This window comes from Notamacropus eugenii, chromosome 2, assembly GCF_028372415.1.
Source record: "Notamacropus eugenii isolate mMacEug1 chromosome 2, mMacEug1.pri_v2, whole genome shotgun sequence".
In the NCBI taxonomy this organism is placed as follows: Eukaryota; Metazoa; Chordata; class Mammalia; order Diprotodontia; family Macropodidae; genus Notamacropus; species Notamacropus eugenii.
The window spans coordinates 338,347,369-338,371,321 of NC_092873.1; the positions used below are offsets into that span (position 1 = coordinate 338,347,369).

Below are 23,953 nucleotides of genomic sequence, written 5' to 3' on the forward strand. Positions count from 1 at the left end.
ATCACCTGCCCACACCACCTTCACCCGTGTCCAAACTCCAAACCACACCCACAGCACAGACTTTCACTTTTCCAGAACTGGTTTTGGAGTCAAAGGGCTTGGGTTTGAATGTTGGCCCTCCCACATTCCAGCTCCATTGCTCTGGCTGGGTCCTGGGCCTCTGTCTGGGCCTCACTTTCCTTATCAGAAAAAGGAAGGAGGGGGAGTAGATAGTGGTCAAAATCCTAAATCCTACATATGCAAAACAAAGCAATCCTAAAGCAAACCCAGGCAGGGCCTTGAGCAAAGCACCATATTTAAAAAATATTTGCTGGGTTTGTGGATTTGATTCACCGGAACCAGTGATCTTGCACTTTTCATCCCACCTTTCACCATGAAAGTATATGTAACTGTGTCTCTCAGTTATAAGTACAACCCCAAGGCTTTCTCCTGGACTTTCCCTTTCCCCTTCTCTCTCTATAGGAGTTCTCCCTCTTCAATAAACTGCAATGGCTCCCTATTACCTCAAGAATAAAATATAAAATCCTCTGGCATTCAAAACCCTTTTTACAACAGGGTTCCCTCCCACATTTTTAGGATGCTTAACCTTAGTCACCCTCACATACTCTACAACCCATGGATACTGTCCTCCTTTCAGTTTTTGAATGAAACGCTCCATGTCTGGACTCCTGATGCTTTCATTTGCTCTCCCCTGTGTTCTGAAAACTCTCTTACCTCATTTCTGCCTTCTAACTTTCCAGGCTTCCTTCAAGTTCCAGATATAATCCCATCTTCTATGAACTTTTCCTGATTTCCCCCTTAATTCTAGTGCCTTCTCTTGATTATTTACAATTTATCCTGTCTATTTTGTTTGTACATACATGTTTTCATGTTTTCTTCCCTCCATATCCCATTAGATTGTGAGTTCCTTGATAGGAAAGATGGTATTTTTTGCCTTTCTTTGTATCCTTGGGGCAGTGCCTGGCACATAGAAGGCACTTCCTAAATGCTTATTAAATGAACAGTTTTTGATCTTCCCACCTCCTACCTGGAAAGTAACTATAACTGTAACCCCCCCTCCCATCCCTACCTCCATAGTGGGTTTGTGTTAAGACCCAGGCTCTTTCCTGGGCATTCTCCCTTCTTTACACTATATTTTTTATATTTCTCTATTCTCTGTACTATCTCTAGGTGACCTTATTAACTTCCATGGGTGATATGGAGAAAACTTCCCAAGATCAGCCCTGGTGTCCCTCCTAAACTTCAGTCCTAAATCACCAACTGCCTATTGAATATTCCAAACTGAATAACTCATAAGCATCTCAAACTCAACATGGACAAAACACCCCCATACATATCCCTCTTTAAAACTTTCCTACTTTGCTGCACAACTCTTTAGGCACCCCACTTAGAAACCTTTAAGTCATTCTTGACTCCTAACGCTCTCTTCCTCATCCAACATACCCTACCTGTTGCCAAGTCTTCTCAATTCTATTCAATATCTCTCCTGTTCATCCCCTTTTCTCCACTCACTTGGTGGCTACTCATCACCTGTAACCTGGGCTATTCCAAGAGACTACTAAAGTTCCTTCCTTTTTCCAGTTTTTCTACTCTCCAATCCATCCTCTATGCTATTGCCAAAGTGATCTTCCTAAAAGCATAGCTCTAAGGTCAAATATAAACTCCTCTGTTTGGCATTGAAGGCCCTTCCACCAGGATCCAACTTACCTTTCCAGTTCAGTTCTCTATTCATTATTCCCCTTTATGCCCATTACCCAAACTGCCTTTTTTGCCGTTTCTCACACATGGCACTCTATCCCATCTCCACCTTGGTACAGGCTTTCCCTTCATGTCTGGAATGTACTCTCTTCCTCAACTCTTTGTCTGTTAGAATCCTCAATATCCTACAAAGCTCAGCTTAACATCACTTAATACTAGGCCCTTCCTAAGCTTCCCCCCTCAAAAAACAAATTCTTGTATTTATATATTTTGTATATAATTACTCCTGTATACGCAGTATCCCTGAAAAGAATGGCATCCTTGTGCCCTTTAAAAGTTCTCAAGAGGCACATAGCAAGTGCTTGAAAATACACTGAAATATCACCTGTGATTATCAAATGAACACCTATCATGTACCAAGTAAAGGTACTGGGGGGAAGGTGTTGTAATACAAAGGTTATACGTACAAGATCCCTTCTCCATCTATGGATAGTTTTTTTTTTTTTTTAATACCTCCAATTCAACATAGTAGTTCCAACCGTTCTCTATTTGTCCACATCCCCTTCTGAACCTCTTCCTGCTCTCTTGTTTACTTTTTCATGATTTATGAACATTCTCGTCTTTCTCATCAAAATCCAAATCCATATGTTGGCCATATCTGGGGAAAAAAGTGTTTCTTTCTGCCCCAAAGAACCATCACTTCTCTCTTAAAAGGTGAGATGTAGAATTCATCATAGTTTTCTGGGGGTAGTCATTGCATTGATCATAGATCTAAAGTCTTTCACAGTAATTTTCCTTTACAATGGCTTTACATATATTTGCACATATGGATACTTTCCCTGTCTTTCATCTCTTTGAAATATAGCTTAATGGTGCTATTGATGGATCAAAGGGTATATACACAGTTTAGAGACTTTGAGTAGTTTCCAATTGCTTTCCAGAATGGTTGAAACATTCAAGACTCCATTAATGTTGTGTTAAGTGTCTGTCCCTCCCATAATCCCTCCAACAATTGCCATTTTCCCTTTTTGTAATCTCTGCCAGTCTGATGGGTGTAAAGTGGAATGTCTCAAGGTGTTTTAATTTGCATGTCTCTTGTTGAGCAAAATTTCTTTTCCAAAGAGATTAGCTTCATTTTTACAAGATTAGGATTCTGAGTTGAAGAAAATATCACAGGGGACTTGGCTTGATCTGTGTGTGAACTAGCCAGATTGTTGCAAACACTGTCACCCATAACAGAGTAACGTGCAGTGATGGTATAGAAAAAGGCTTATTCCTGAGGAGTCAGCAAAAAATCCTTGGGAATTTTTATTAGGGAAAAGGTGGGGAGGAAAAAAAGAAGAACAAAAGATAAGCGATTTCCTGAAAGTAGAGATCCAAGTTAAGTACAAGGACCCTGGGTGACCAAATCAACAGTTCAAGGGACCTCCCAAACAAATCAGATGCCAAGGGAATGCTTAACAAAAAAGATTTGAGACTTACAACAAAACACCACAATGCAGCCTCCCCTTTGTTACTAGTTCCTTAACCCTGAAAGTTAAGTTCCCTATCCCTGAAAGCTCCAAGGAAGATTTTTGCACGTAATCACCTGGGGAAGATAGAGCCCAGGTTATCTACTCAGATATCTCCCTAACCTCAACTACAGGACATCCCAATCTCCTTCAAGAAGGAGCAGCTAGCCTTCAGGCAAGGGTGGAGACAAGGTTCAAGTTCAGAGGATAAGGAAAAAAAAAACAAACCTAAAGCACAAAGACATAATCTGGTAATGCTACAGTCACATGGAACAGTTCAGAGAAGCAAGGCAGGTCAGGAAGCTTGGAAAATCAGTCATAGCCTGCAAATCTATAGACAAGGAAATAAGAAATCGGAGGATTTCTTGGAGAGTATTTATTCAGTCCCTTCTTTGTATCCTGGCCCCTTTGTTCTCTCCAGCTTCAGTTCATTCTCCTGATGTTCCCAGTCAGAAAACAGGGAGAGTACCTTTCTCCATTCTACCCAGATGCAGTTTCAGAGAACTGGTGATGAAGGTGGGGGAAGGGAAAGATTAGAAGGGAAGTTATTAGAAACCCAGACTCTATAACCCTAACTCCCGTAACTGGGCCCCTCATTGTTCACTTCCTGGACTCCTAATTGGAAAAACCTCTCCCAGACCCCATTAACCGTAGACAGATGGGACGCAGTGTATTTCTTCCTAGCACCCCAATATCTGCATTCCCTTTTCCAGAGGAGATAAAGAGACTCCACTGAGGCCTAAACATACAAATTGCCCCCTTCTTCCCAACCCAAATGTCTATTGCTACCTGGGTAACAAGCAGAGAACATGGAGGTGGGGGCAAGGAAGCAGAATGGAGAGAAGAGTAAGAGAAAAGAGGGGGAAAAGTGCTTCATTTTCCCTTCTTCACTTAGGGAAAAAGAAAACTTTTCAAAACCAGGGTCAACGCGACCCATCCAAGGGAAATGCCATAAACCTGGTTTGAATCAGTCAGCAAGCACCCATCCAACATACACATACACTCAAGCTGGCTCAGTGACTGAAACATATGAAACAAGAAAGCCGACTGAAATACACACACACTAAGGCAAGGGCTGAGTGACCAAAATATACACGCACTGAGGCTGGTCCAGAGACAGAAATACAAATACTCAGGCTCAGTGATTGAAATTCACACACTCAGGCTCAGTGACTGAAAATCACACACACACTCACACACACACACACACACACACACACACACACACACACACACACACACACGCATCCCAAGGCAGGCTGGGTGACTCACACACACACTAAGGGAGGCTCAGTGACTCACACACAAGAACGTCTCCCTTTAGACCTCCCTTCCAAAATCAGCCCAACCCAGGTCCCCTCTCGACTCACCCCAGGAGACCCGAATCCCGAAGAAGGCTGTGTAAAAAGAGAAGCTAAGAAAGAGAGGGGCAAGTTGACGCCCCAGTTGGGGGCGCTCCAAGGCCGGGGGCGGTGCCAGAGGCGGGAGGGGAGAGGAGGGGAGGGGAGGACCGAACGGGCAGAGTCTCAGAGTAGGCTCAGCGAAGGACGATTAAATCATTAACCCGCCACAGCAATGTCCTGGTCCTCTTCTTTTCCACCCGCCCAGGAGCGGCCAGCTCCTCCTCCTCGGGTTTTTGAGGGACGTTGCAACCCATGCGTTGAGCTGATGGGGGCCCCCCAACTCTTACGCTCCCCCCTAAAAAACACACGCACACACACAAAACCTTGGACAAAGGGAGGGCGCTGGAGCCCCATCCTTCCCAAAAGGAGGTCCTCAGAGGGAGCAGATGGGGGTAGGGGAGAATAGGGGGGACATGGACAGCGAATAATCCGCACTGTTTAGGGCTCCCTTCCCGGCTTCTGCTTCCTTCCCGTCTCTTCCTTTAAAAACAATCAGTCTGGTGACATGTAGTGGCGCTTCAATGTGTGTATGTGTGTATGTATGTATGTGTGTGTGTGTGTGTGTGTGTGTGTGTGTGTGCACACGTACGTACGAGCCTGGGTTACTACAGGGAAATATTTCAGTGTATTATTCATGCAGAGCTATATCAAACACCTACACGCCTCTCTCCGAGCGAAATTGTCGGTTGTGGGCCGGGCGCTGGTCCAGGTCTTTCACTCTCTCCTCCCTCCCCACCCTAAATACATGCCCCTATCCCTATCGACCTCCAAGGAGGCTTTGGGGCAATAGGTCAGCTGAGTTAGGAGAGAGAAAATTCCAGAGTCCTCAACCTAGGGCGGGCAGGATTAACCAACCCTTTCCCCTTTTACACCCGCTCCTCTTTTGAAAGACAGATAAAAACAAAGCTTAGCGGTCTGCAGAGTTGCCTGTACCCCTTCTAAGGCGACCTCACGCATGGGTCTGGGAAGGAAAGGAACCCCTAGAGCTGAGATCGGACGAGCAGGCTGGCAGGCCCCCAACCTGGCATCTCTGATGGGCACGAGAGAGAGAAAGGGGCTTGGTTGGCATAGGTGGGAATGGGGGAGGGGTAGAGTACGCCTCGACCAATCCAGAGCTTTTCCTAGGATAGCCACATCTCTGGCCCTGGGGGGTGGGTGGGGGTGTGTACTCCTCTCCTAGGCAGCGCCTGTGTACCCCAAGCTCCCCTCCGGAGGGCTTCTGCCTCTCTGTCGGGGTTCGAACCCCGCACACCACCTCTACCAGGTCGGCTGAGTGCAGACAACTGTCAGTTCCCAGCAGGAACAGGTCACCGCAGTGGTGAGCGCCCCACTTTCCCCATACCTCGGTCACCAGAGTCTGGTCGGCTCGGGTTGTTGTGTTTTCCCCAGATTCACGGCTGTTTCTTCTTCCACGGACTCGGCTCGCCTCCCATTTGGAGAGCCCATGTCAATTCCTAACGTTTGTTCCAGTGTTCTCTTTCTCTTTCTCTCGGTCTCGGTGTCTCTCTCTAGGAGCCGTTCCGACACTCCTCTCTCTCTGACTCTTTCTTAGTGTTTCCTCCCTCCCAGCTTTTCTCCCTCCCAACGCTCTCCCAGGTGATGTAATCGCCCTGCCGCAACCAATGGCGTTTGGAAACATCAGCTCAGACGCTAAGGCCTCCTCCATTCAAAATCCAAAAGCCTTGAGTTTTTTGAGTTCCATGTGAATCTGGCCCCTGATTCGAGCGGGGAAGCTAGCCAGGGCCTGGGCCCCAGAGCTCGAGAAAGGAGCTTTATGGAGCCTGCAGGAGAGAAAAGAGACAACCTGAGCTGATCCAAAGATCCCTTTTGCCAACTCCATGCCACAGGGTCCTTCTTCTTTGCTGAATTTCCCTTGGTTTTCCAACTAAATCAATTTGAGAGTTCCTTAAGGACGAGTGGGATCCCTTACTCTCACAGAAGTCCACCCTGGGACCTCTCTGGCAGAGAGCCAATATCTAACCCTCACTATGAGATCCTCCCTAAAAATTTTTTTTTTCCCTATCTACCCCCTCAAAATAATGACAGGAAATGTTTCCCCCAGCACTGGAGTTTTCCTGGCTCACGATCTCCTTAAAGCTTCTGGGATGGGCATTATGAGACAGAGGGGCAGAAAAGACTGTCAGCTCTTAGAATAGCTAATCACCTCCCAACCCCATTAAAGAGAGACTGATTGGAGGGGGAAGGGAAGAGCTCACTTCAAGTTCATGGACTCCATCCCAGACAGTTACTGGAAACCAAAGGGGGTTGGGGGGAAGTGAAGAAGAAACTTAATCCAAGATGGGTAATTGGGTTTTATTCTCATTTGGTCTTTTATTTCTGTGATTGGAAAAGTATAAAAATTTGGCCTGGTGGGTGACTTGGAATAAATTCTGATCAATAGAGTTCTGTCCCACTTTTCCAAACTCCCCCCCCCCCTTCAGATTAACTCCTTGTCTACCATGGGTATTGAGACAAAAGACTCAAATTGTTGGGACGGGATGGGGACAAATAATAGAGACCTTGGTTTCTAGAATTCTTTCAGAATTTTAGTTTGATTGAATGAGATATAGATAAATTCCTAATGCATGATCATCTACCCCTCAGCATCAAGGCTTCTACCAGCCCACTACAGATTCGTGCTGATTGACTGCAGATGAAGTCACTACAAATTTGTTAGGTAAATTTGGCCACCTCTGCTGCTGGCTAGTCCTTTAACCCTTCCCTGATTTAACACTGTCTCACTCCCTTCATTCTCTATCTAAATCTTTTCTGTCCTTGGACCATCTATTACCATCTCTCCCCTTTCCCTCCCAGAGCACATTGTCATACTGAAAAAAAAGAGAGAGAGACAATGTATTACTAGTTTCCTTTTCTGCCCATCTCTATACTTTAAATCATTTCTCAATCACCTCAATTCTCTCCTCTCTTGCTCAGAGTCTGGGGGTGGTGGTGGAAGGAATACCCCTTCTTCTTGTAAATGCCTAACTTAAAACCTTGAACCAATCTCCTCCTTTCTCCTGCATGAACTTGCTTGATCTTTCCATCATACCCTCTTTCTCCCTCATTTTCTTTTATTGGGGGGGCAGTTAGGGTTAAGTGACTTCCCCAGGGTCACACAGCTAGTAAATGTCGGAAGCTTTATTTGAATATTTGAATTCAGGTCCTCCTCACTCCAGGGCCAATTGCTCTATCCTCCTAGCCTACCCTCCCTCATTTTCAGTCTCCCCCTATCCAATCACTCCTCTATTGCTTAGAAACATACATAGATCTCCCCTATTTTTATAAAATTTTCCCTTGATCTACCATCTTCTCAGGTTGTATTTAATGCTATATGTTTCCTCCTTGTGTGAACATTGAAATTTCTAGAAAAAAACTGTCTACTATTATTCCCTTCCCTTTCTCATCTCCTACATCTTAACCCCTTGCAATCTAATCTGGTTTCCTGAAACTGCTCCTGTCAAGATTACCAGTGTTCTCTTTTTTAAAAAATTTTTTTCAAAAATTTTCTTTCTTTTAAAAAATGAACTTGACAAATACCAACAACCATGAACATTTCCATATATAAAGACCAGAAAAAGAGGGTTGCATGTGAAGCTATGAATATCTCTCACGTGACACTCCATCTCTTGACTGCATTTCCTTTTTTTAAAGATAAATTAATTTTAATTTTCCCCCAAAATTTATTAATTTATTTGTTTTCAGTTTTCAACATTCACTTCCATAAGTTTTAAATTTTCTCCCTCTCCCCAAGAAGGCATGCAATCTTATATGGGCTCTACACATACATTTCCATTAAACTCATTTTCACAGTTCTTGACTGCATTTTCACTGCAATACCCCATGATTGGAATTCTCTTCCTCCTCATCTCAGTCGCTGGCTTCCTCCAAATCTCAGCTAAAATCCCACCTATCAGTCAGCCAATAAGCATTTACTGAGCACCCACTAAGTGCTGAGAATACAAAAAACTTTATGATCTAAAGGAGCTCACAGTTGACAAATAACTATGCACAAACGAGATAGGTTAAATTGGAGATAAGCAGCAGAAGGAAAACTCTAGCATTATGGAGAATGAGGAAAGACTTCTTGTAGAAGGTAAGATTTCATTTGGGACTTTAAGGAAGTCAGGAGGTACAAATTTACGACAGAGAGAATTGCAGACAAGGGGAATAAGCAATGAAAATTCAGAACGGGAAGGTGAATTTTCTTGTGCAAGGAAACCTGTATCACTGGACTGAAGAATTAAGTAGGGGTGAATAAAGTGTAAGAATGGAAAGGTAGTTAGGGAAACAGGTTACAAAGGGATTTGGATGTCAAAAAGTTTTTGTTGTTCAGTTGTTTTCAGTTGGGTCCAACTTTTTGTGACCCCATTGGGTTTTTCTTGACAAAGATACTGGAGTAGTTTGCCATTTTCTTTTCCAGCTCATTTTACAGATGAGGAAACTGAGGCAAAGAGGCCTAAGTGTTTTGCTCAGGGTCACACAGCTGGTAAGTGTCTGAGGATATCAAAATAAGAGGATTTTACATATTTGATCTTGAAGGTGAGAGGGAGCCACTGGATTTTATTGAATGGAAGAGGGAGGGTGGAGTGATATGCATGATCAGACCTGAACCCTATTCCCCCTTCATGCTAATGCCTTCCCTCTAAGATTATCTCCATATATGCTATATGGCTTGTTTGTACATAGCTGCAAGTTGTCTCGCCTTTAGAATAGTGAGCTCCTTAAGGAAAGGGACTACTTTTGCCTTTTTTCACATTCTTAGAGGTCAGCACAGTGCCTGACAAATAATAAATGCTTGCTGATTTCTTGACTATAACTTGGATTATTAAAAAAGTGTACGTCAAATTTAACACAGCAATACCAACACTGCTCTTCTTGTCAGTTCCTCTTTCCACATTCCCTTCTGTTCTCATATGTGTATTTTATGTTGCCAAAGTCATCAGCTTCACTCTCTCTTCCAGTCATCAAAATCCAATGACAGGACAAAAGTCAAGATAACCTGTGATAGCCCTGGATGCAATGGATGACCTTGGTGTCTTCTATGTCTGACCAGTGTCTAAGAGCTCCACAGGACCTGCTTCAACTGCCTTCATAGTCATTGGAACAAATTATTCATATCCACCCACTCTTCTAGAGGAATTCTTCACATGCTTGGGGTAGACATCCCCCTACCTCACAGAAAGGTTTGAGAACTGTAGCTTACCCTCAACCTGGTTTAGGCCCTCTCCTGAGAGGGTTTACTGGGATATGGCTACAGAGTTGGGTGAGGGTGAACACTAAAGGTGGATGAGCAGCCCTGCAACAGGCTTTGGTAAGTCCTCACATCAGAGGTTCTAGTATTCCCTGAAGACCTTATACACCCCATTATATATTTTACCTATATTTTAACTTTGAAGAGTATGAATTTGAATAATAAGAATAAGAAGGAATCCACTTATTGCAGCTCTTTGGGACCTAGCTGTAGTACGTTTTTCCCTTTGATCTAGAAGCACTGGATTTTGGCTAGGTTGCTCCTAAATGTTTTCACTTTGAGTTTGCTTTAAGAATAAGATTGGTAGATGCTTTCTATTCTCACTTTGTCCCCTGGATCTAATAGAACTAGGGGTAATTTTTAAAAGTGATTTCTTAAAATATGACATGTAGTTATTTGTTTTGTTATGGTTTTCAGGGTTCATAAATGGTTTTCAGTGGTTTATAAATTCTCTTTCCTTGACCTGTTGTCTAGGTCAGCTGTTATTAATAGTGGATACTTGACCTGGGGGGCAGCTAGGTGGTGCAGTGGATAGAACAGTGATCTGAGAACCAGTAAGACTCGTCTTCCTGAGTTCAAATCCAGCTTCAGACACTTACTTAGCTGTTTAACCCTAGGCAAATCACCTAACCCTGTTTGCTTTAGTTCCTTCTCTGTAAAAAATGAGCTGGAAAAGGAAACGGCAAACCATTCCAGTATCTCTGTCAAGAAAACCTCAAATGGGTTCACAATCTGACAAACTGAACAACAATGACCTTTGACGTGGTCTTCTATTTTTTTCTCAGCTTTTTAATTTTGTTTTCACTTGGATGCATTCTACTTTTTCAGGGAATGTATTACTTGAGTCATCTCCAGTCATCCTGATGAATATCTGGTCACTGGATTCAAATGACTCTGGAGGAGAAGTGAGGCTGGTGACCTGCACAGCCCTCCCTCACTCAAAACAAAGTCAAGTGCAAATCATGTCATCATTTCTTTGATGGCATGGTCTTCTTGGGCAACAAAGGATGAACACACAGACACTTGAGTAAATGTTTTTTTTTAAATAAGTTATTATTGATATTTCTATTTCTCATATAACCATAGTTATCTTAAGTATCCCTTCCCCTCCTAGAGAACCATTCCTTATGACAAATAGTACTTTTTAGAGAGAAAAAAATATCACAACTGAAGGATACATAGAAATAAGTCTGAAAATACGTAGTACATAACACTTGTGGAACCCCCATCTCCATGAAGGGGTAAGTTGGTTTTATCTTATGTTCTAAGCTATTTATTCTTCCATTTTTCCCCTCTAGAGCTCTTATTTCCATTCTAATTTCATTTTTCAAAATCTCTTGCTTCATTCTTTCCAGCCACTCTTAGAGTCCTTGTGGTTAATCTTTTTTTTTTCTTTCTCTGGGGCTCTACTTGTACTTGTGAAGTGAAGCTCTTCTGGGCTTCTCTTAGTCCATAGTACCTTTTCATTATGTTCTCATTGTATCAGCATTTTCTTTTCTTATATCTCCAGTCTCATTTACTGAATTGAAACTTTGTGCCAGGGCAAGATTCTGCTCTTTCCTATGCTCTTGGATGGGGTAGATAGGATCTGTTCAATCTTATATCCTCTGTGTTCTGCACTTCCAAACTAGGTCTCACCCTCTGCCTCAAGCCCTGACTCCTGTCTCAGTCTTCCTGTGGTCCTGTATGGATGCTGGTCTAGGCCATCACTGTATCCTTCTCTTTGCATGACCCTCAGCTGCTGGGAGCTGGGTGTATCTCCTGCTCTATCCCTCCCCTCTCCTGTCCTCTCCTCTCCTCTCTTCCTTCTCTTCTCTTTCCTTCTCCCCTTTCTCTCTATTTCTCTTTGATCTGTCTCTCTGTGACTCCATCTCTGTCTCTCTCTCCCCTCATCAACTCCCATGGGTTCAACTATCATATATAACAAAATAACTCCCAGGCTTCCTTAGGTTCCATGCCAAAAATGGGACTGCTGAATCAAAAGTATAAACAATTTAGTCACTTTTCTTGAATACTAACCCTGTTTATTTTATTTTTTCCCCCATGTTGTTGTTCAGTCGTTTTAGTTGCACCTGACTCTTTGTGACCCAATCTGGGGTTTTCTTGTCAAAGACACTGGAATGGTTTTCCATTTTCTTCTCCAGCTTATTTCACATATGAGGAAACTGAGGCAAACAAGGTTAAGTGAATTTGCCCAGGGTCACCTAGCTAGTAAATGTCTGAGGCTAGATTTGAACTCAGGTCCTTTTGATTCCAGGGCAAGCACTCACCTACCTGCCTTTTCTCCAATGGCTTTAGAGATTTAAGTGCCAAAGAGATTCCATCATCCAGAAGGCAGCTAAAAGCTGAAAGAAGACTCCATTTAGGAGCTATTGAGCTCTGGTGATATTAAAGTGCCATTGTGGTTTATTCATGTCACTTTTTTTACTTGGTGACCTAGAAATGTCAACAGGTATACACACTATATTTTTGGTGACTGGAGGAGACTGGATATGTGGCATGTGGGTGGGATTTAGCTTTATGCTTGTTCCAGCCTAGGGAACAGCTAAGCATTCAGAAGGAAGAAAAAGCCAATGGGGAACAAGGAGAGGACTCAGTCTTTGGTCTAGGAATTTGGAGCTTTATATTCACATTTTTGAGTCTTACATTTTCTCCATGTCTGGATGAGGTGCTTTCTCAGTTAGAGCTCAGAGAATCCCTATCTTTCTCAAAGTTTAGCACAAGGACTTCCTCCTATAGGAAGCCTATTGTGATTTCTCTACTTGCTAGCGCCCTCCTTCTTGAAATTATGTTGTATCCACTTTACTTATATTTGGTATTTAATTTTCTTTGTATATATTGTTCTCCTTGAAATGGAATTTGAGTTCTTTGAAGTCAGGGACTTTTTCTTTCTCTGTATCTGTATCCTTTGTGCCTAGCACTGTGTCTGGCACATAGTAGGTGTTTTTATAAGCACCATTTTACTTATTGAATGACCACCACTGCACTGACCTCTTTCATCCTTTCCTCTATTCCCTTGTATCTCATCCTTCCACTCTTGATATTACACCTTGTCTTTGACCCTATCCCCTTCATTTTCTCAAATATCATCTGTGAAATTATCCTCTAATTATCCTTTAATGCCTGCCTCCTTTAGGAATCCTTCACAACCAGAAAGGCACATAGGGCAAAGAACACAATTTGCAATGTGAAGGCTTAGATTCTAGTCTTAACTTGATGAGTTACCTTGGGAAAGTCACTTAATTATCTTTTTTTCAAAGAGGAAATAATACTTGCCTTGTTTATCACTGAGGCTTGTGAAGACCAAAGAACATAATGTATATATCAAAAGGCATTTGAAATATGCAAAGTGATTGGTTTTATTATCGGCCCCTCTCAAAAAAGAAAGTCCTTCCCTTGTTCCGTAAAGGAAATAGGATATGCTCCACATTTGAAAACTCCCACCCTCCCCCATAGATTAAATGCCATTGCTGGAATTACCTTTTCACTCCTCTCTGCAAACTGATGGCCCTCCCCCTTTTCAAGAACCAGCAGTATGGCATGATATAGGGGAGAATCTTTGCTTTGTCACTTTCTGGCTGATGTGCGAATCTGGAGAAGTGGACTTGAGATTTGGCTCTCACGTCTGAGTGACCTTGGACAGGTCACTTTCTATAGGCCTGATGTTCCCCATTTATAAAAATGAAGAGATACGACTAGATAATTTCTAAACACATTTTAAGTTTTAATTTAAAAACTAGAATTCCAGTGAAAAAATCATCCTCTCATAGAAACCTTTCAAGATTAAATCCAGAGATTGGTGATCTGACTCCTAGGCTTTGTAGCTATTAAACACTTGTGTTTTCAATTTGTAATTTACTATTTGGCATCTGTATGACTTCGAGAAGTCAAATAACCTATTAAGAGGCTGATGATTCTAAATGAGTGAAGAAGTAAGCTATCTGCCAGAAGTAGGTAGGTGGTACAGTGGATAGAAGGCTGGACTTCAAGTCAGGAAGACTTGAGTTCAAATCCTTCCTCCAGACACTTAATAGACATGTGACCCAGGGCAAAACAGATAGATGGCTCAATGGGCTTGTCAGGAAGATGTGAGTTCAAATCTGGATTCAAACACTTAATAGCTGTGTGACCCTGAGCAAGTTATTTAACCTCTGTTTGCCTAGGAGGCAGCTAGATAGCTCAGTAGATAGAGCACTGGAACTGAAGTCAGGAAGACCTGAATTTCAATCTGACCCTCAGACACTGTGTGACCCTGAACAAGTTATTTAACCTCCTGTTGCCTTAATCCACTGGACAAAGAAGTGGCAAACCACTCCATTATCTTTGCTAAGAAAACCCCATGGACTGTATAGTCAACAGGGTCATGAAGAGACTGATGTAACTGAGCAACAACCCAGGACAAATCCCTTAACTTCTCTCAGCCTCAATTTTTTCATCTGTAATATGGGATTAATAATAGTACCTGTCTCACAAGGTTGTCGTGAGGATCAAATGAATTAAGACAAGCAAAGTGCTTTGCAAACCTTCAAATGCTATGGAATTGCTAGCTATCTGCCTCCTGACAGAGAGGTGATAGACTCAGGCTGCAAAATAAGATACGCACTTTCGTTTTCAGATGTGGCCAATGTGGGAATTTGTTTTGTATGACTGTATATTTGTTAGAAAAGTTTTATTTTTTTTCTTTCTTCTTTTTATTGAGGGGGACAGGGGTAGGGTGGGAGGGAAAGGAAATAAATGCTTGTTAATTGAAAGAAATAAAAGTTCATAGAAGGAAATGAGGAGGTTGACCTCAGAGTTCCCTTCTTTTAAGTAAGGAATCTCAGATTGTGTTGTATAATAGAAAGAGGACTGACTCTAAGCTTCCTTTCCTTCTTTTCCACTCAGTTTGCATCGAATGCCAACCAATACATTTTAGAGACAGTTAATTGAGAATCTGAGAAAATTAGTGAAAAAAACCCAGGTCATGTTCTATGTCCCCTGATTCCGAGGGAGATGTAATACTCTTGCCTTTAGGTATGGATTGAAGCTCTTAGCTGTACCTTCTGCTTAATCAACCTATAAGCTTTTAGGCCAGGGGGTGTGTCTTTGCACATCACATTATAGCTGTGGGCCAGCTCCTGGGGCTCGGTAGAATCTCAGGGAGAAGTTATCCTGGCATCTTCATGAACCCTTTCCTCTCTTAATGTCTGTTTTCTGAAGCTTATACACAGTATGTCGTAAGTATTTAAATTCACTCAGTTCTATGACATTCGTAGAAAGTCAGTGTGATGTGATGTGGGCAACAGGAGACCTGGTCTTAAACTCAGCTCTTCACCTGGCTGTATCATTGTGGTCAAGTCCCTTTGTTGTTCTGGGGCCTCAGATTCCCCATCTGTAAAACGGGGATGATAATGCTTACACAACCTTACCTTCAGGGTTGTTGAGAGGAAATTGCTTTTGTCAACCACTCAATGCTATAGAAATATGTTCTTAATAGGATTTTCAGTTTAGAACTGGAAGAGACCTTCCAACCATCTAGTTAGTCCAACCCACTCATTTTTTGTTATTGTCCTTCAGTCATTTCAGTTGTGTCTGACTCTTTGTGACCCCATTTGGGGTTTTCTTGGTAGAGAAACTCCGGTAGTTTGCCCTTTCCTTCTTTAGCTCATTTTATAGATGAGGAAACTGAGGCAAACAGGGTTAAATGACTTGCCTATTGAGACGGCTCAGTAGAGCACTGGGCTTGGAATAAGACTCATATTCCTAAGTTTAAATCTGGCCTCAGATATTTATTAGCTGTGTGATCCTGGGCAAGTCACTTAAACCTTGTTTGCTCTTCTGTAAAATGAGCTGGAGAAAGAAATGGCAAACTACTGTGGTATCTCTGCCAAGAAAGCCCCAAATAGGCATCACAAAGAGTCAGACACAACAGAACAACAGTGCCCTATCCACTGTGCCACCCAACTGTTTCCCCCACCATCTTACAGAAAGGAAAACAGAGGCCAAGAGAAGTTAAGTGATTTGCCCAAGATCACAGATGTCCTAAGTGACATAGGCAGACTTCAAACTTAGGTCCTCTTTATCTAAATCCAGCATGCTATCCACTGCATTATAGCATTTGAATCCCTGGAAATCAATTTTACTCAGTTTCTTGGAATCATGGAATATCATGTTCCAGGTCTGGGCTTTTCTTTGGTTTCCTATTTGTTGTAAACCTTAGAGATGTGTGTGTGTGTGTGTGTGTGTGTGTGTATGTGTGTGTTCAGGAGTGAGGGGATGGAGAACAATACCTCTACGGAAGAGTAGTATGTGGAAAAGTATAAAAAAGGCAATTTCCCCCTCTTCCTTATCTCCAACTGTCTGCCCCATTATTCTTTAAGGAATTAAATATATATATATCGATATATATATGTGTGTGTGTGTATACATACATAATATATACATAGATACACACAGATAGATAGATAGATAGATGGATGGATAGATAGATAGATCATTTAAACTACCTTATCTCCAACAGACCACAGAGTCCTGACTAACCCTGCCTTTCGTCAGTTGCTAATATCATTTTCTGAATTGGCTGCAGCTGATGTAGTGACACTAAATTGACTGCAGAGAGTCATCCATACAGTAAAGTATTTTCCCATTAGGGAAAGGTTGGGTGTGTGGACGTTACTCTCAAGAGTCTTCAGCATAAATAGTTTTTGGGAAGGAGGAGGGAGGGCAGCCCAGATGTGGCCCTTTGGCCCCTGCAAGATTGATTGCAGGCCCGAACAGTGTAGGCACAGAAGTGTGTTCATTGGTGCTCAGAATACAATTAGAGACAGTTGGGCAAGAGCAGAAGGTTGAGTGAGTATGAGGAGACAAATCAAGGGAGTTGGCAATCATCTTCTGATTCTTAGGCATAAGCAAACTCCTCACTTAACAAGAATGCCTTCTATTTGAATGGTACCTTACACCTTAACAAAATATTTTCACTAAGTTATCTAATCTGATCATTATAACAAGCGTGGGAGGAGTGAAGCAAACAGAACCAGGAGAACAATGTATAAAACAACTACAGTCATTTGAGAAAATAAAAACCAAACTCAGGTTAATTGCAAAGATCCATCTTGGTCAAAGACAACAAATGATGAAACATACTTCACTTCTCTCTAAAGTTTGGCAGCAGAATATTATTGTCCATCCTGTCTGACTCTGTTGCTTGGGTGATAGATTGTACTTAACTTTTCCTTTGATATGAGGGAATTCAAGGGGAATGAGGAGTTATACTGGAAAATTTCTGGGATGTAAGAACAAAGGGAATTAATGAAAAACCCTTTTGAACTGGTAAGGCAGTTATCATTTCCTCCCCCACCTCCCGCCCACCACCACCTTTTTGCAGCAAAAGAAACTGAGACCCAAAAATTGAAATGACTTGGCCAAAGTCACATAGTCGATAAATGGCAGCCCTGGGAGTCCAATCCAAGTCATTTCCACTTAAGCATGGTGTTATTTTCCTACATTTCTGGGAAGGGAGGATATAATGGTATGATGGATGCAGGAGGAAGAGAGGATAACGTTGGTGAAGACCCCCAGTGGATCGGTCACAATTCCTATAATTTCAAGCCCCTGGATATATACCTTGCTGCTGTCTAGAACAGGATCTGATTCAGACCTTTTTTCTTAGTGAATGGTGAATATCTCAGTTTTGGTATTGTCAACCTCTCCTAGATTAATGGTGACTTTGGTGTTTTAGGAAGGAAATGATATTGACTTCCCCAGGGGGGTTAGATGTGAAGAATTAACATGAAATGTGCTACCAAAGTTCCATATTCTGAAGAAAATTCAGTGTAGGTTAGAAGAATAAGTCAAATTCACTATCTAGAGCAGGAGCAGAGGTCAGTCAGCTCCTATCACCTTCTTAGGCATGACTACAAGGAAAAAGGGATCCACTCTAATGGAAAGGTTGAAGGGTGCTCTGTAACCCTTAGAATCAATGGATTTGAAGTTGGAAGGGATCCTAAAAGGTCATAGATTGAAGCTGGGAAGGACTTTAAAGGTCATTAAGTCCAGTCCCTTCATTTTGCACATGAGGAAAATGAGCTTAAGTGAGTCGCTCAGGGCCACAGTGTCTGAAGTGGGTTTTGATCCCAAGTATTCCTTACTCCAAGTTCCCTAACTACCAGGCCTCTTAGTCGAACCCAAGAACTTTTTGGATGGGATAACATTTCCAGAGAAATGAAGGTACTTCCAGTGGTTACGTAGGTAGCAGATAAGTGTAAATAGCTGAATTAGCATTGAAGTCTAGGTCCTATTTTCCCTCCCCCTTCCTACCAACATGCATCTTTGAGGCAGAGATGGGGATCTTTAACCACTTAAGGGGAGTAGAATGAGAAAATGAAATGTCTTCTAAGATCTCTGTTGTGGTTTCCCAGGATGAATTAAATAACAGAAGACTCCAGCAGAGTTCCCTGTAGAGGATAACTATAGGTTTCTGATTCAGGGTCCTCTCACATCTATGCGAGCTTTCAGAGACCAAACTATGGCTCCTCCCTTATCTCTGGAGCCTGTCCCAGAGAGGGGACCCACTGTGATGAGCATAGGCCAGGAAACAGGAGAACCCTGGTTGGGGGAAGGAAGAGCCCTGCCAGCTCTAGTGGGATGGGGGAGGCGGGGTTCTCCAGAGGGGAACTTAATTTAGTCAGGAAATCAAGGAATTGGGTAAAAGGAAATAAATAGTCCAGGAAGTGCAGGAAGATTTTTATTCGAATGGAGAGAAGGTTGCTCTCAGGATGAAGTCTCTTCTAAAGATGTCTCTTTATAGAACTAAGAGAACATTGTATACAGTAACAGCAGTATTGTTTTAAGAACAACTTTGAGAAAATAAGTCATTTTAACTACTATAAACACTCAAATTAGTTACAAAAGACACATGAAGGAAGACGCTATCTCTATCCAAAGAAAGAACTGATAAATAGAAGTATGTCCAGAATGGTTTTACACACACACACACACACACACACACACACACACACACACTCACACTCACACTCACATACACACACATTTGTGTCTTACAGTAGCCATCTCTAGAACAGGGAGCGGGGAGAGAAGGATAAAAGAAATTTATATGATAACTTTATTATATATTTAAAAGAAATAGCAAGTTGTAATAACAGACTTGCAGTTTCATGTGCAATCATCTTTTTTATTATACTATCTTATGGAAATGCTTGTTATAGTCCATAAATTAAGAATGAAATAATTTTAATTTTTAATTTAAATTTAAGAACTCTAAAAAAATGTTTAGCTAAGGCCTTTTTATTTTAAGGATTTCTTTAAAAATGGGATAAGCTTATTTAAAAATATTATAGAAACTCAGCATCAGCTAGGTTTTCTTCTTGACTCTAGGCCCTGCCTAAAATCTGTTAACATAAAAGTAATCAAACCTTGGTCACCTCTGTGGAGGGGGCCTCTTCTAAAGTTCCTTTCCCAACCCCCACACCAAACACACACACACACACACACACACACACACACACACACACACACACACACACACACACACACACACACATCCAAGGCCCCAATTAAATATCTCCCTAGGGCTGGGGGCTGTGTCTGGAGAGCCAGAGCTGGAGCCCTTGAAGGTTTGAAGCTATCAGTCTTCATTCAGTCGGGCTGAATATGATGTGACACATCAGGCCAGATGTTTGCTGAGCTTAAAGGAGCACTCTCCGCTCCCCTCTTTTCCTGACATTTCCCCTCCCCCCCTTCCCTCCCCCAATCCTAGGGAGAAGTATTACTTTAAGGCAACCCAGAGTCTCTGCCTCTTGGGGAAAGCTGCCCCCTTCTCTCAGACCTCCCAACTTGTACTGACCTCCGCTGTCCCAGGCTAAAGAACTAGATTCCAGATGCAAATTAAAACCTTAGTCTAGAGAATTTTCCTCTTAAAAGTGGAGGGAATTTAAAGTTCCTACTTTCCTACATACTGCCTATTTTATCCCCGGGCAAATTACTTTGTTTCCTGGGCCTCAGTTTCCTCCTCTTTACAAAGTGGGGTACTAATCAAAAGATACTCCTCGCTCTGAAAGAGTTCCCAGTCTAACGGGGGAGAGAACATGCACACAACCAACTACAAACAACTGATAGGATAAAATGGATATAATCACAGAAGGAAGGCACAACCATCTAGGAGGACTGGAAAATGCTTCTTTTTTTCTTTCAAATTTATTTATCTATTTGTTTTCAATTTTCAACAATCACTTCCATAAGTTTTAAATTTTCTCCCCCTTCCTCCCTCTCTCTCCCCAAGATGGCATACAATCTTATATCGGCTCTACACATGCATTCTTATGAAACATATTTTTATATTAGTCATGTCGCAGAGAAGAATTAAATGGGAGAAAGCATGAGCAAATAATTTAGTTGTACCAAACATAACCAAATAATAAGTTTACCAAACATAGCAAAAGAGAAAATAGTCTGCTTCACTCTGTGTTCTGATTCCGTAGTTCTTTCTCTGGATATGGATGGCATTTTGCATCTTGAGTCCTTTGGAAATGTTTTGGGTCCTTGCCTTGCTGTGGAGGACTAAGTCTATCACAAACAGTCCTCGCACACTGTGGCTGTTACTATGTACAAAGTTCTCCTGGTTCTGCTCACTTCACTCAGCATCAGTTCATATAAGTCTATCCAGGTATTTCTGAAGTCTGCCATTTCTTACAGCACAATAGCGTCTTGCAGAAGATGAGATGATCTCTAAAGCCTCTTCATCTCCAGATACTATGGTCTTCAGGTTGAAAGGACTTCCAGAGGTCCTCTGGTTTGTTTCAGTCTGTCTCTGACTCTTTGTGACCCTATTTTGGGGTTTTCTTGACAAAGATACTGCATCGGTTTGCCATTTCCTTTGCTGGCTCATTTTACAGATGAGGAAACTGAGGCAAACAAGGTTAAGTGATTTGCCCAGGGCCACCCACCTAGGAAGTGTCTGAGGTCAGATCTGAACTCAAGAACATGAGTTTTCCTGATTCTAGGCCCAGCACTTTATCCACTGAGCCACCTAGCTTGTTTGACCTTGCACTGAACAAAATAACCCTAAAACATTTAGGCCAATGGGAACGTTTAGTTCTAATTATCAACTTCCAAGAAAGTGTTTGATGTCCAGAAGGGCAAGTGAACTAGCTTCCCTGGCTTCCTTCAGGTCTCAGGTAAAATGCCATTACTGTAAGAAACCTTCCTGCCCTCCTTAATCCCTCTGAAACTACCCCCAGTCTATCCTGTGTATACTTGTTTGTCCATAGTTGCCTTCGCCATTGGATTGTGAACCCCTTGAGACCAGGAACTATTTTTTTCTTTTCTTTGTATCCCCAGCACATAGTGCAGTTCTGACACATAATACTAGATTAGTAAGAGATGGTTGATTGACTGACTGACTCTTTTTGGATACCTTGTGGGAGAGAGAGGGAAGCTAGATGGTACCGTGGATAGAATGTTGGTCCCAAAGTCAGGAAGACTCACCTGCCTCAGTTCAAATCTGGTCTCAGACACTTACTAGCTGTGTGACCCTGGGTGAGTCATTTAATCCAGTTTGCCTCAGTTTCTTCATCTGTAAAATGAGAAGGAAATGGCAAACTGCAGTATCTCTGCCAAGAAAACCCCAAATGGGGTCATGAGGAGCTGGACATGACTAAAAATGACTGAATAACAATAAACAGGAGATGGTAGACTGAGGACAAAGACAACAGAGAGCCCGAGTCGTGGGCTGGTGCCTATTTGCAAAGCTCCATCCAGGCTGTGGGATTTTTCTCCTATTCTTTTCTCTCACTCTCCCCATTCTTGAGTTTCACAAGTGGTAGCTGTGGGGAATTCTTCTGTTTGTTTGTTTTTGGCCTGTGTGTGTATTTTCTTTCTTTGCCTCTGGGAGAATTTGCAGTCATAACCATAACCAACTCTGGACTGGTGTCAAGCATAATTGTGTTTGCAGCTTGCCTAGCTTTCTTTGACTCAGACCCCTGTCCCTCCTCCCTCTCAAACCTCTCTTTACCTTTCCAACTTAGTTACTCCCCAGATAGCTGTTGCAGTTGACCAAGTGAGGCCTGACTGAGATAGCAACAGGGACTGTCAGAGAGAAAATCACCTCAGCCTGACCCCAGTGGGCAGCAGGCCCAGGCACAAACAGCCTGGTTGAAGTTCTGAGCAGCAAGTGAGGCTGAAACTGAGAGCTGACCAGTCTGTCCCATGCCCCAGACAGGACTAATTCAAGGTGACCTAGAAGGCCAGAGGAAGAAGGGCCCCCATCCCTGGGCCTCCTCCAAAGGCATGTGTCAATACACATGAGAAATGAGGCTCTTTGAAAAGAAGGGAAGGGAGGGCCAAGCAGCATCCAGTACCCTAGGGCCTCTTCATAAATATGAAATCATCCCTGTTATAAACCTCCTCAGAGAGTCCGGGGTGGGGGGGAGGGGAGATGTCTAATAGAAAGCACCTAGCATATCTGATCTCTGATTCATGGTGGGGCTGGTTTGGGCAGGAACATGAGTCCCGACAAACAAGAGACAGTTGGTTGATTAGAGGAGAAAAGTCAGGGAAGGGTGAAGAAAGAAAACTCACACAGAAGGTGTCATCTCTATCCTCTCTTTCACCTATGTCCTCTTGCCATCATGATGCCTGTGAGGAAGAAAAAGGTGTTGAAAGCCAAGGGTTCTTAATTGTTTTCTAGCCCTTTCTCTAGGGCAGCCAGGTAGTGTAGTGGATAGAGCACTGCGCTTGAAATCAGGAAGATTCTAGACTCATCCTCCTGAGTTCAAATCTGGCCTCAAAGTTTACTTAGCTGTGTGTTCCTGGGTGAGTCATTTAACCCTGTTTGCCTCAGTTTCCTCATCAGTAAAGTGAGCCGGAGAAGGAAATGGTAAACTGCTCCAGTATCTCTGCTAATAAAACCCCAGATGGCATCACAAAGAGTCAAATAGGACTGAACAACTTTCTCTTAGTAATCTCTTACCCTACAGTAATTTTTATTGTGAAGGGAATTTTTCTTTGTTCATTTTTTCAGCTGCTCAGATATTTCTTACCCCATCACCTATGGAAGCTTAACTTCTGAGCTTCACCCTACTGAATAACAGAGAACTATTTCTGAATAAGTGCTGAGGGAAGACACTGCTAGGTATCTTGGTGAATGTCTGCCCGACTTGTAGCGAATTCCAAGACTTTATAGTGGAAGTAGCCAAGAACTTCGATCAATGCTGTAATCCACCATGATTGCCGTAGACCCATGATGAAACATACTGCTCATCTCCTGACAGAGAAGTGATGAATTCAAGATGCAGAAAGAGACAGAGGCCAGTGTGGTGAGCACAATGATTGTTCCTGCCGCTAGGGAGGCTGAAACTAATGCAAAGATCTGTGGGTTCTGAGCTGCAATAGGGCTAGCTCTTCCATACTGTTTGGCACCAATATGGTGAGCCCCCTGGAGGAAGGGTGTGTGAGGGGTGGATGGGAGTTGGTGAGCTCAGCTGATTAGAAGTGAGATCCAACCAGCAAGCAGCCCCTGTACTCCCAGACTCTGGTAAGATAGGGGAAAAGAGAGAAAGAAAGGAAGGAAGAGAAAAAGGAAGCAAGGAAGGAAGAGAAAAAAGGAAGGAAGGAAGATTGAAAGGAAGGAAGAAAGGAGAGAGACAAATTTTTGGATGTGACCATATTAAGATATGGCCATCCATATGACTATGCCTATTTATGGCAAAAATTTTTGTTTTGTTTTCAAGGTGTGGGAGGGAGTTTAGGGATAGCATCTCCTTGTCCCCCCACCCTCACAGCCCCCCTCCTACCATATAAGAAAAGAATGGAAGGAAGGGAAGAAGGAATCACAGAAAAGCAGGTCATCTTTGAAAATTATAAGCTGAATTTATTATATACTTTAAAAGAAAACAAGTTCTGCATAATACAGATTTGTACATTCATGTATATATACATACATATTATGCACTCTATGCTATTATACAATGTGTATGGAAATGCTCACTTTATTTGAAGTTTGTTAAATTCAGAATAATAAAATAAAATGTGCCGCAGGCAGAGGGAAAGACTCAGTAACTACTATTCTAATTGAACGCTCCATATGGAGGCTGAAG

The 23,953-nt window shown here is 42.4% G+C and overlaps 1 protein-coding gene and 1 long non-coding RNA gene across 8 annotated transcripts in view; one reads left to right on the forward strand and one right to left on the reverse strand.

The window, feature by feature from the left end:
• The window catches only part of CDC42EP4 (CDC42 effector protein 4), a 30,571-nt gene extending 24,394 nt beyond the window's left edge, over nucleotides 1-6,177 (reverse strand). For 6 of the 7 annotated variants that reach the window (XM_072645569.1, XM_072645572.1, XM_072645573.1 and 3 more), the window contains exon 1: nucleotides 5,955-6,177. The gene's annotated coding sequence lies outside the window, so the exon portion shown is untranslated. Of the gene's footprint in view, nucleotides 1-4,579; nucleotides 4,766-5,954 lie in introns of those variants that run through there. The other variant, XM_072645576.1, reaches the window with a different exon arrangement.
• Nucleotides 5,841-23,907, forward strand: LOC140528088 (uncharacterized). Its single transcript, XR_011975072.1, has 3 exons — nucleotides 5,841-5,930; nucleotides 7,217-7,289; nucleotides 22,879-23,907. It is a non-coding gene; the product is annotated as an uncharacterized lncRNA (long non-coding RNA).
• Nucleotides 23,908-23,953: the final 46 nt, after the last annotated feature.